General features: G+C 41.9%; 1 long non-coding RNA gene across 1 annotated transcript in view; it reads left to right on the forward strand.

Moving 5' to 3' along the window:
• The window catches only part of LOC124038171, an 86,050-nt gene extending 75,250 nt beyond the window's left edge, over positions 1-10,800 (forward strand). The window contains exon 3 of the long non-coding RNA XR_006839314.1: positions 9,614-10,800. This is a non-coding gene — a long non-coding RNA (uncharacterized LOC124038171). The remainder of the gene's footprint in view (positions 1-9,613) is intronic.
• Positions 10,801-11,383: the final 583 nt, after the last annotated feature.

The raw sequence follows: 11,383 nt of genomic DNA on the forward strand, positions 1-11,383 counted from the left end.
GTGACTGAGCTAATCCTTTTTACGTTCTATTTTCTGAGGGTGATAATTATAGCCTATGCGTCGGTTACTGTAAGCCACACATTCATTCAAATGGTTATGGGGGGGCATAGGTTGACCATTCATTGTGTGCTTAAGTAGACCTAATATGTCACCCGCAGTAAATGGCATGTGTCAATCAATCAAGTTTGAGCCGAAAATAATGATCAGCAACCTGCAAATGTGAGAGGTATAAATATATTAGCTGTAAACGTGTACATTTTGTTGCAAGGACCCAAAGGTCAAAAAGAAATGAGCTAGTTTATTGGATAAGCCTTTTTAGCCAGAGCCATTTCTGAATCAGAACTTCAATGTACAGCGGAGTCAAGTCAACTGGAGCTGTTTTTAGTCAATATAATTAATTTCTGAACAGTGTTTTGATGTTGTATCTATTACATTTGCTGTGTTTCATATTCATGGTTTTGGTTTTAGAAATGCACTGTACATGTATTTAATTTCCCACTTTGGTGCCAAGCTTTTTTATGGTCCGTTTAAGTTGAAACTGACCCCATTTCCATCTGGACCTTTAGTCAGGAGTTTTGAATGGTTTTCTTCTTCCTGTCCTCTTGCTGGCTGCTGTTGAAAAGTGGAGTAAACCCATATCAGTGTCTCAGACAAGAGAGCTTTCTTTACTCCGTAAGAGTTATGTTTTTAGAGATTAACTTCTGGTCCTGTTTAGTGGAGAAACGAGGAAGTTGGCGAGAAAGAGAGAAAGGAGGAGAGAGAGAAAGACCGGGAGGAAGGCCTGTGCCGCCCACCAACACTCAGTCACACTCTGAGTTTATGAGCCTCAGACTATGTGTGAATGTGACCTTGAAACAAGCATGCGCTTCGGTAGGAGCCATTAGGAAACGTGTCAGTGGATCAAGCCCGGGCCACAGCGTGCGTACGTGTGCACGCATGTGTGTGTGTGTCTGTGTGTGTGTGTTTATGCATGCCCCTCCTCACCAACAACCCTGTGTATCAGTAAGATGTTAAATGCAATGCAGGTGATGGCAGACACTTATCTCAGTAAGACAGTGCAAATGTATGTGTTTAATAAACACAGCTACTCCACAGGAGATACCCCACTACCTGCCATGGGGGTCAGATACACTTCATGGCATTTATCCCATTTAGTTTGACTGAAAGCTGTGCATGCAGCGCTCCAGTTTTTGCTCCAATCTTCCTATTTAATTGTTAATTAGTATATCTAATGAGTTGTAATGTGGATCATGGCTTGGAGCACAATGCGACACGTGTCTATATTTGGCCAATACTATGCTATGCAGCTAGCACAAAACGTTCTGAGAACAATTTATTCCTTAGACCTGGATGAGAGACTGGTTGTCCTATGGTTATTTTGCATATGGTTATTTTCCCACAACATTCTGGGAATGGTGCAGAATATTTGCTTGCTTTAGGAATATTCAAACCACATTTAAGGGTTTGACAAACAACAAAAAACGTTATTTTCTTAGTATTTCCTTACTTTAACAAAACATTTACTGAAAGTTCAAATACGGTTACATTTAATTGCATCCAAATGGTTTGACATTGGGGATGTTCTCAAATAGTTTCACGAACGTTTACGAAACAATGTTTTCTGTGGGAATTTCAGTACTTCCACAAAAGTTCCCATGTGGTTCTATTTAATGTCATCTTTTTACTACATTCTGGGAACGTTCTCAAAAATGGTGTGAGTGATGCTGCGTTCACTTGCTAGTCAGAATTAGGAAACTCTGACATCTCTGACTTGGAAAGTGATTGTAAAAACAAGAACTCAGAGTTGCCAACTTGAAAGTACCAGACTCAACCAAATAACTTACGCTCATTTGAAGTCATAGGTCCCGAGTTTCGATGGCATGCGAACGCGACATTAAACAATGTTCTCAGAATTTTCTGAGAATGTATGGTTCTCTTTTATGTCAGTTCTTGACAATATTCTGGGAATTTAAAAAAATATACTCTACACACTTTAGCTCTAAATTCTGTTCTCAGAACATGAACAAAAACGTTCCGTAAAATCACAAGACAACTTTAGTAATGTTCTAAGAATGTTATTTAAAAACATATTGGTCGTCATCAATTAAACATCACAATAAGGTGCACGGCATTCTATTTGCCTTCTGGGGGGGCACGGAGAGCCCGCAGCTCAGTTAAAACCATTGACAGATCTGTGACATTTTTAAGGGATTGTTAAATAAATATGAACTATTTGGTTGTAATATCACCACCTCTTGAAGAGTATAGTCAGAACCACAAATTTCAGGTTATTCCATGCAAAACAATTGCGTACATTTAGCTCTATCATCAGAGTTATAGGCCAACAGCAAGAAGGCCTAACCGCATGCTTTTCATGATCTGTAAACAATTCATTACGTCACTTCAGAAACGTGAGGGTAGCCTCACGATATCGCTCAATATTGACCACCATTAATTTTATATTTGAGTGATATGAAATAAAAGTGAACTACAGTTGGGGCAAAAAAGTATTTAGTCAGCCACCAATTGTGCCAGTTCTCCCACTTAAAAAGATGAGAGAGGCCTGTAATTTTCATCATAGGTACACTTCAACTATGACAGACAAAATGAGAAAAAATACAGAAAATCACATTGTAGGATTTTTTATGAATTTATTTGCAAATTATGGTGGAAAATATGTAGAACAGTTGAAACTGGAGCAGCAGCACGGCCAGGTGGACTGGGGACAGCAAGGAGTCATCATGCCAGGTAGTCCTGAGGATTTGCCAATGTAACGTTGCTGTTGGCTGATAATGTTTAATTTGCAAGTTACCAGTAAATATGTTGTATAGTTAAACATAATGGTTGGTAAGTAGACCTAATATACTTTTTAAAAATCTCCAACCAACGTAGGTCTACATAGTGTTGGACCAAGTCAAATTGGCTAGCTAGCTAAAAACATATCACGTCAATATGGCTAGTTAGCAAGCTACATTTCAGGGGATAAACAAGATGGCTATATCCAAATATTATATGATTTGCTTGCCATCTACAGTGGTGATGACATTAGTCTGACTGACAACTTTACCAGGACATGGTCAAGCTCTTGCCAAAAGCCCAGTCTCTGATGAAGCAAGCTAAAAGACACATGTTGCGATTTTTTTAGCTAGCTAACAAGTTAGCTACATGCCAAATATATTTGGCTACCCTCATGTATCTGTAAATACATGATCAATTGATGTTTGCTGATTGCTGTATAACTCTGATGATAGAGCTAAATGTGGAATAACCGGGATAGGGTAACTGACTATGCTCTTTAATTTGATGGTAATTAAAACCAAATAGTTATAACATTTATTTAACAATCCCTTGAAAACGGCACACACTGTAGTTGTCAATGTTTTTAGCAGAGCTGGAGGTCTCTTTATTCCCCAGCAGCTAAATGTTTTGTTGATAACGACTTATACTATTATAAAACAAATACACATTCCGTTCTCAGCTTCTAGAAAACTCTCTCTGTCCTTAATCTTGTTAAGTGTGTTCTGGCGTGTTTGCAGCGCCCACTAATTGGCCACACTTGATCTTAATGAGTGCTTGTTTCCTTGGTAATGGGGTCTGCTGGAATAGACAAAAATGAAAAGCTTTGTATGAGTTAAAAAAAACATTGCATGCTAGCTCCATCCTGGTGGCACAGTGGACTTATTCCATGGACAGAGAACAGAAGATCATAGGTTATTTCCCTATCTCCCTGATGCCCTGTCACAATAGAAAAAAATAATAATAATAATTTCCATTCTCAGAGCATTAATACAACTTCCCAGGAATACTTTCAAGGAACCAGATTAGAACATTCTCAGAACCTCCCTGCAACCTAATAATAAATGTTCCCAGAACAGGCAACATTTTCAGTTCCATTCTCAGAATGTTTAAATTAAAGAGTGACTGCACTTCCTGATTTTGCCTTTTCTTAAACATTTTCTAATCAATGCTCATTAACAAATACTAGCAGCCATGACTGGAGTCAAACAAGAGTTGTCTTGGGTGTTTCTTGGGTGTGTTGTTGCCATTCTATCACAACAAAAAAGGCCAGTAGTGAGCACAGAGAGGTAAGCTAAGCTAGCTTTGCTATGGAGAGAACAAAGTTTTGAAGTTGAGGACTTATCCCCTCCTGACTGACTCTACACCTCAAGATGGTCAACTAATTCAATTCTAAGTGTGTACCCAAAAGTACCCAATTGTCATACTTGAGTAAAAGTAAAGATGCTTTAATAGAAAATGACTCAAGTAAAACTCACCCAGTAAAATCCTACTTGAGTAAATGTCTAAATGTATTTGGTTTTAAATATACTTAAGTATCTAAATTAAATGTAATTGCTAAAATATACTTAAGTATCAAAAGTAAAAGTATAACTAATTTCAAATTCCTTATACTAAGTAAACCAGATGGCACCATTTTCTTGTTTTTCTTTTTAATTTATGGATAGCGAGGGGCAAGCTCCAACACTCAGACAATTCACAAACGAAGCATGTGTTTAGTTATTCCACCAGACCAGAGGCAGTAGGGATAACCAGGGATGTTCTCTCAATAAATGTGTGATTTAGACCATTTTCCTGTACTGCTGACGATTCAAAATGTAACAAGTACTTTTGGGTGTCAGGGAAAGGAGGTGCACAATTGGCCCAGCGTCGACCGGGTTAGGAGAGGGTTTGGCCGGCCGGGATATCCTGGTCCCATCGCGCTCTAGCGACTCCTTGTGGCGGGCTGTGCACCTGCAAGCTTACCCCAGTCGCCAGCTTGATGGCGTCTCCTCCAACACATTGGTGTAGCTGGCTTCCAGGTTAAGCGAGCAGTGTGTCAAGAAGCAGTGCGGCTTGGTAGGGTCGTGTTTCCAAGGACGCATGGCTCTGGACCTTCGCCTTTCCCAAGTCCGTAGGGGAGTTGGACAAGACTGTTACTACCAATTGGGGAGAAGGGGTAAAAGTAAAAAATACATTGTAAAGTACAAAAAAATAAGTAGTACTTTCAAGTATTTTTACACCACTGCTTCTCAGCGCATTTTTATGTTCCAGTTCAACATTTACCTGCTCTGCCATAGTCTACCATTGAAAACCATTAAAAAGACGACAACACAGAGGTTGTGCTATTTGTATTTGAGCAATATGATTGGCCATTCTAGTGAATGACCTGCAGAGAGCTGGGACCAAAGTAACAAAGCCTACCATCAGTAACACACTACGCCGCCAGGGACTGAAATCCTGCAGTGCCAGACGTGTCCCCCTGCTTAAGCCAGTACATGTCCAGGCCCGTCTGAAGTTTGCTAGAGAGCATTTGGATGATCCAGAAGAAAATTGGGGGAATATTATATGGTCAGATGAAACCAAAATATAACTTTTTGGTAAAAACTCAACTCGTCGTGTTTGGAGGACAAAAAATGCTGAGTTGTATCCAAAGAACACCATACCTACTGTGAAGCATGGGGGTGGAAACATCATGCTTTGGGGCTGTTTTTCTGCAAAGGGACCTGGACGACTGATCCGTGTAAAGGAAAGAATGAATGGGGCCATGTATCGTGAGATTTTGAGTGAAAACCTCCTTCCATCAGCAAGGGCATTGAAGATGAAAAGTTGCTGGGTCTTTCAGCATGACAATGATCCCAAACACACCGCCCGGGCAAAGAAGGAGTGGCTTCGTAAGAAGCATTTCAAGGTCCTGGAGTGGCCTAGCCAGTCTCCAGATCTCAAACCCATAGAAAATCTTTGGAGGGAGTTGAAAGTCTGTGTTGCCCAGCAACAGCCCCAAAACATCACTGCTCTAGAGGAGATCTGCGTGGAGGAATGGGCCAAAATACCAGCAACCCTGTTTGAAAACCTTGTGAAGACTTACAGAAAATGTTTGATCTCTGTCATTGCCAACAAAGGGTATATAACAAAGTATTGAGACAAACTTTTGTTATTGACCAAATACTTATTTTCCACCTTAATTTGCAAATAAATTCATTAAAAATCCTACAATGTGATTTTCTGGATTTCTTTTCTCATTTTGTCTGTCATAGTTGAAGTGTACCTATGATGAAAATTCCAGGCCTCTTTGCCCCACTGTATATAATATGCCATTTAGCAGACGCTTTTATCCAAAGCGACTTACAGTCATGTATTCTACGTATGGGTGGTCCCGGGAATCGAACCCACTACCCTGGCGTTACAAGTACCATGCTCTACCAACTGAGCTACAGAAGGACCAATAGATATATCCAATAGAGGGACTGTAACTACAAAATAGATTTAGGCCGGTGACGCTGACGCCATGTATGTTGCTGAATGCTTGTTGATACATTTGCTATTTGTTGCCAGGGCCATAGCTATACTTGTAGTAGACAAGGCCCGCCATAATTTCTTTTTGCCCCAGAAAATCCACAATAAACATTTATGAGAATAGACATGTTGTTTTGGGTGAGCAGACGAAGCCCCCCAAATTCTAGCCAGCTAGCCAGCTACCTAACTTGTAAATCCAGGTTAGTTATCATATCTTTGTCCGAGTTGAAATTAGTTAGGTAGGTAGCAAACATTAGCAAGCTACCTAGCTAACATGCCAGTTAGAGTTGAAACATTATTGAAAGCAAGCTGGCTACATCCTATGATTAGCTAGCAAGCTGTATCTAAGTGCCGGCACTGTATTAACCCAAAATAGCAATGGGCTACAGTTAGTTAGCTACCTTGCTAACAACAACTAACGTGAGATATGCTCATCTTCCTCTGACATGATACATCACATTACACATTAGCTTGATGTACAGTGGGGAGAACAAGTATTTGATACCACTGCCGATTTGGCAGGTTTTCCTACTTACAAAGCATGTAGAGGTCTGTAATTTTTATCATAGGTACACTTCAACTGTGAGAGACGGAATCTAAAACAAAAATCCATATTTTGTATGATTTTTAAGTAATTAATTTGCATTTTATTGCATGACATAAGTATTTGATCACCTACCAACCAATAAGTATTCCGGCTCTCACAGACCAGTTTATTTTTCTTTAAGAAGCCCTCCTGCTCTCCACTCATTACCTGTATTAACTGCACATGTTTGAACTCGTTACCTGTATAAAAAACACCTGTCCACACACTTAATCAAACAGACTCCAACCTCTCCACAATGGCCAAGACCAGAGAGCTATGTAAGGTCATCAGAGATACAATTGTAGATCTGCACAAGGCTGGGATGGGCTACAGGACAATAGGCAAGCAGCTTGGTGAGAAGGCAACAACTGTTGGTGCAATTATTAGAAAATGGAAGAAGTTCAAGATGACGGTCAATCACCCTCGGTCTGGGGCTCCATGTGGGGCATCCTCGTGGGGCATCAATGATCATGGGGAAGGTGAGGGATCAGCCCAGAACTACACGGCAGGACCTGGTCAATGACCTGAAGAGAGCTGGGACCACAGTCTCAAAGAAAACCATTAGTAACACACTACGGCATCATGGATTAAAATCCTGCAGCACAGGCAAGGTCCCCCTGCTCAAGCCAGCGCATGTCCAGGCCCGTCTGAAGTTTGCCAATGACCATCTGAATGATCCAGAGGAGGAATGGGAGAAGGTCATGTGGTCTGATGAGACAAAAATAGAGCTTTTTGGTCTAAACTCCACTTGCCGTGTTTGGAGGAAGAAGAAGGATGAGTAAAACCCCAAGAACACCATCCCAACCGTGAAGCATGGAAACATCATTCTTTGGGGTTGCTTTTCTGGGGACAGGATGACTGCACCATATTGAGGGGAGGATGGATGGGGCCATGTATCACGAGATCTTGGCCAACAACCTCCTTCCCTCAGTAAGAGCATTAAAGATGGGTCGTGGCTGGGTTTTCCAGCATGACAACGGCCCAAAACACACAGCCAGGGCAACTAAGGAGTGGCTCCGTAAGAAGCATCTCAAGGTCCTGGAGTGGCCTAGCCAGTCTCCAGACCTGAACCCAATAGAAAATCTTTGGAGGGAGCTGAAAGTCCGTATTGCCCACCGACAGCCCCGAAACCTGAAGGATCTGGAGAAGGTCTTTATGGAGGAGTGGACCAAAATCCCTGCTGCAGTGTGTGCAAACCTGGTCAAGAACTACAGGAAACGTATGATCTCTGTAATTGCAAAGGTTTCTGTACCAAATATTAAGTTCTGCTTTTCTGATGTATCAAATACTTATGTCATGCAATAAAATGCAAATGAATTACTTAAAAATCATACAATGTGATTGTCTGGATTTTTGTTTTAGATTCCATCTCTCACAGTTGAAGTGTACCTATGATAAAAATTACAGACCTCTACATCGTTTGTAAGCAGGAAAACCTGCAAAATCGGCAGTGTATCAAATACTTGTTCTCTCCACTGTATATAGCTAGGTACATTATCAAATAATGTTGTATAACCAAAATGAGCTACTAACTAGATATATACTTTGCTAATGTACTCACCAACACCAGTGGTTCGACATTGCCCGGCAGCAGAAGTGACCGTGTCGTTTTACCAGTCAGTAAACGTATGGCTTTGTTCACACAACCAATGTGAAACCAAAATCACACGTTCCCACACCTTCCAAGGAACCAAATGTGCTATGTGGTTCATTAGCTTGAGAGAGGTGAAATACAGGTCAAAAGAGAGAACAACATTCCTGGACTGCGTCCCACTGTGAGAACTCAAGGGGCCAACAGCACGAGAGCACTGACATTTGGGTGTGTGTATGTCTGTGTATGTTTGCCATGCAGCTGAGCAGCGGCATGCAAGCAATGCCTTGGAGTGGAGACGCTAGTATGCTGCACTCCTCCCGTGTTTCACACCCCTCTGACATCAGCCTGCTAGCACACCATCACATTCCAACTAGAGATTCCTCCTCAGACCAAAATATCTGCTTCCTGGAGAGAGTCACATGGCAGACAAGCAGGTCACATGTCTTGAGTCGGTATTGACACATTGATTCTCTGTAACAAAAGTAAAAAGTTTAGAATAATAAAAAAGTACAATACATATAATTATAAATTAGATCTACCTTTATACACGAATGCAATCTACCTGAATTACCTTTCAGAATAGTCTTATTTATATTAGCATATTGTCCAGTCACATCAGATCAGTGAAAGGCCTGAGCTAGCATTAGCTTCAGTAGTGTCATTGCATGGCTTACGTCCTGTTGTCGAGCAAACTTTCTGTGGAAGATACTGCGCTGTGAACAGTGTCTTCTTTATTTTAGGGCATAAATGAACCAATATGAGAGCCTTCAGACATTTTTAAACAAGTTTCCCCTCTAATGTATTAGTAGGCTTTATGGGTAAAATGTTTCAAGTTATTCACCCAACCCTGTTTTATTTATTCTTTCTAAAAGGAAGGCATCAAATACAGCAAATTTATAAATGTGTATTTAATACTATATTATATATCAATATTCTGCCACCAACCAGCAGTCGTTCCCCAGCCAATCGTGCACACACGGGTGCGGCAGACAAAGAGTAACACAAGAAGGAGTTTGCTTCTGCATCAACCTTCGCTGTAAAATATAACACGTTGCAGTGCTTCGCATTTCATGAGCTGTAAATGACTTTCTCCTCTCCTCTCACCTCACCTCCCCTCCTGTCCTCTTTTCTCCTCTCCACAGGTCTAAATTCTTCCGTCAGTTCCAGACTGTGGGGGCGGGGCCACAGCTGCTTCCAATCATGGCCGTCTAATAAAGAAGGCTTGCAGGTCGGTCCAGGTCGCTGTATCCGCACACCATATCATTTCAGACTGCTAGTGGGGCAGAAAATTGTATGAATTGCCTCCCCCTAGCCCCCCACACACATTTTATTGTTCCTTTCTTCAGAAGTCTCTGTCCTGTCATTTGTCTCCTCAGACTATCTATCCTCCACATTTCTTGCTCAATACACAGTGGCAGTGGGTCATTTGATTCCTAGGCATCAATGCCCTGCTTGTTTCTAAGTTACTGTTTAACCCACTTTTGATGACTGTGAAAAACAGCTTGATAAAGCAACTCTGAAATGTGACTTTCATTAAGCAGTAAGTGCATGGGAATTAACATCAACCAACAGACCCTCAAGGTCTTGACTTACACAGATTGCCCTTTAGTGCACTGACTGGGATGTGCTCCAGTCGTGACCACGGTTTGTAAACCAGTGTTGACAGAACCATGTTTGCCATCTACTGATAGTCCTGCTGACTGGCATATAAAAAAGGCACCACACGGGACAAATGGTTATTAGTGGGTGAGTAACGTGTGTTTGGAGGGTTAGTAAATGGTTGTAAGAGTTGAAAGGCTTGACTCGGGGTGGTTATCTGGCCCTTAGCAGTAGATGAGATTGATGTGTGAGGAGGCCATGGGTTAACCCTTTACATTAGTACCTGTTAACGGGCTGAAAATGGTAGACATGGCTATCTGTCTAAGTGGCTGTACAATAACGTGCTATCCATGGCGTCGGAGCTCCGGCTCGTCACTTCACAGCGCCGTATGGGCTTTGACTGACAACTGTTCTGAACTTGAGCGCCGCACGCGACAGGAAGTGGCCGTAGCTGGGCAACTTCTGCCAACGCTGTTGTTGTCAGGGTGAGGAAAATGCTGCAAGTTAAGATGACTCGATGCATTTTGAAAGATGAGATGTGGAGGATTGTAATAAATACAGGCTGACGTCGTACACAAGCAAACCAAACACCTGTGAGTCCAAGTGTTGCACGGCACATCTCCAAATCATAAAACTCAGCTCATCATACCGTGCCAACGTTTATGATCACTATGTTTGATGTGCTGGTGCGAGATCGCGTCGTCATACCCTGGGTTGTTTTGAACAGAATGAGTCTGTTTGTCATGTTTGTCATTTATTATCATGTCTTGTCCCTGTGCTCCCCATTCTGTTCGTTTCCCTCTGCTGGTCTTATTGGGTTCTTTCCCTCTTTCTATCCCTCTCTCTCCCCCTCCCCCTCTCACTCTCTCGCTCTCTCTTCTCTCTATCGTTCCGTTCCTGCTCCCAGCTGTTCCTATTCCCCTAATCATCATTTAGTCTTCCCACACCTGTTCCCGATCCTTTCCCCTGATTAGAGTCCCTATTTATTCCTTTGTGTTCCGTTCCTGTCCCGTCGGTTCCTTGTTTAGTATTCACCATGCTGTGATTGATGTCCTGTCGTGTTTTTGCTGTGATTGTGTATCGCCCTGTCCTGTCGTGTTTTTTGCCTTCATCAGATGCTGCGTGTGAGCAGGTGTCTCTGTCTACTACGGCCTCGCCTACCCGGCGACCTGCAGTCTGTGGCCGTTTTCCAGTTATTCCCCTCTACAGACTAGAGGATTTCTGTTATTCCCTGTTTGGACTTAAATAAACTCTGTTTCTGTTAAGTCGCTTTTGGGTCCTCTTTCATCCGCATGACACTGTTTGTTTCTTGC

The sequence above is a fragment of the Oncorhynchus gorbuscha genome, linkage group LG06, assembly GCF_021184085.1.
Source record: "Oncorhynchus gorbuscha isolate QuinsamMale2020 ecotype Even-year linkage group LG06, OgorEven_v1.0, whole genome shotgun sequence".
In the NCBI taxonomy this organism is placed as follows: domain Eukaryota; kingdom Metazoa; phylum Chordata; class Actinopteri; order Salmoniformes; family Salmonidae; genus Oncorhynchus; species Oncorhynchus gorbuscha.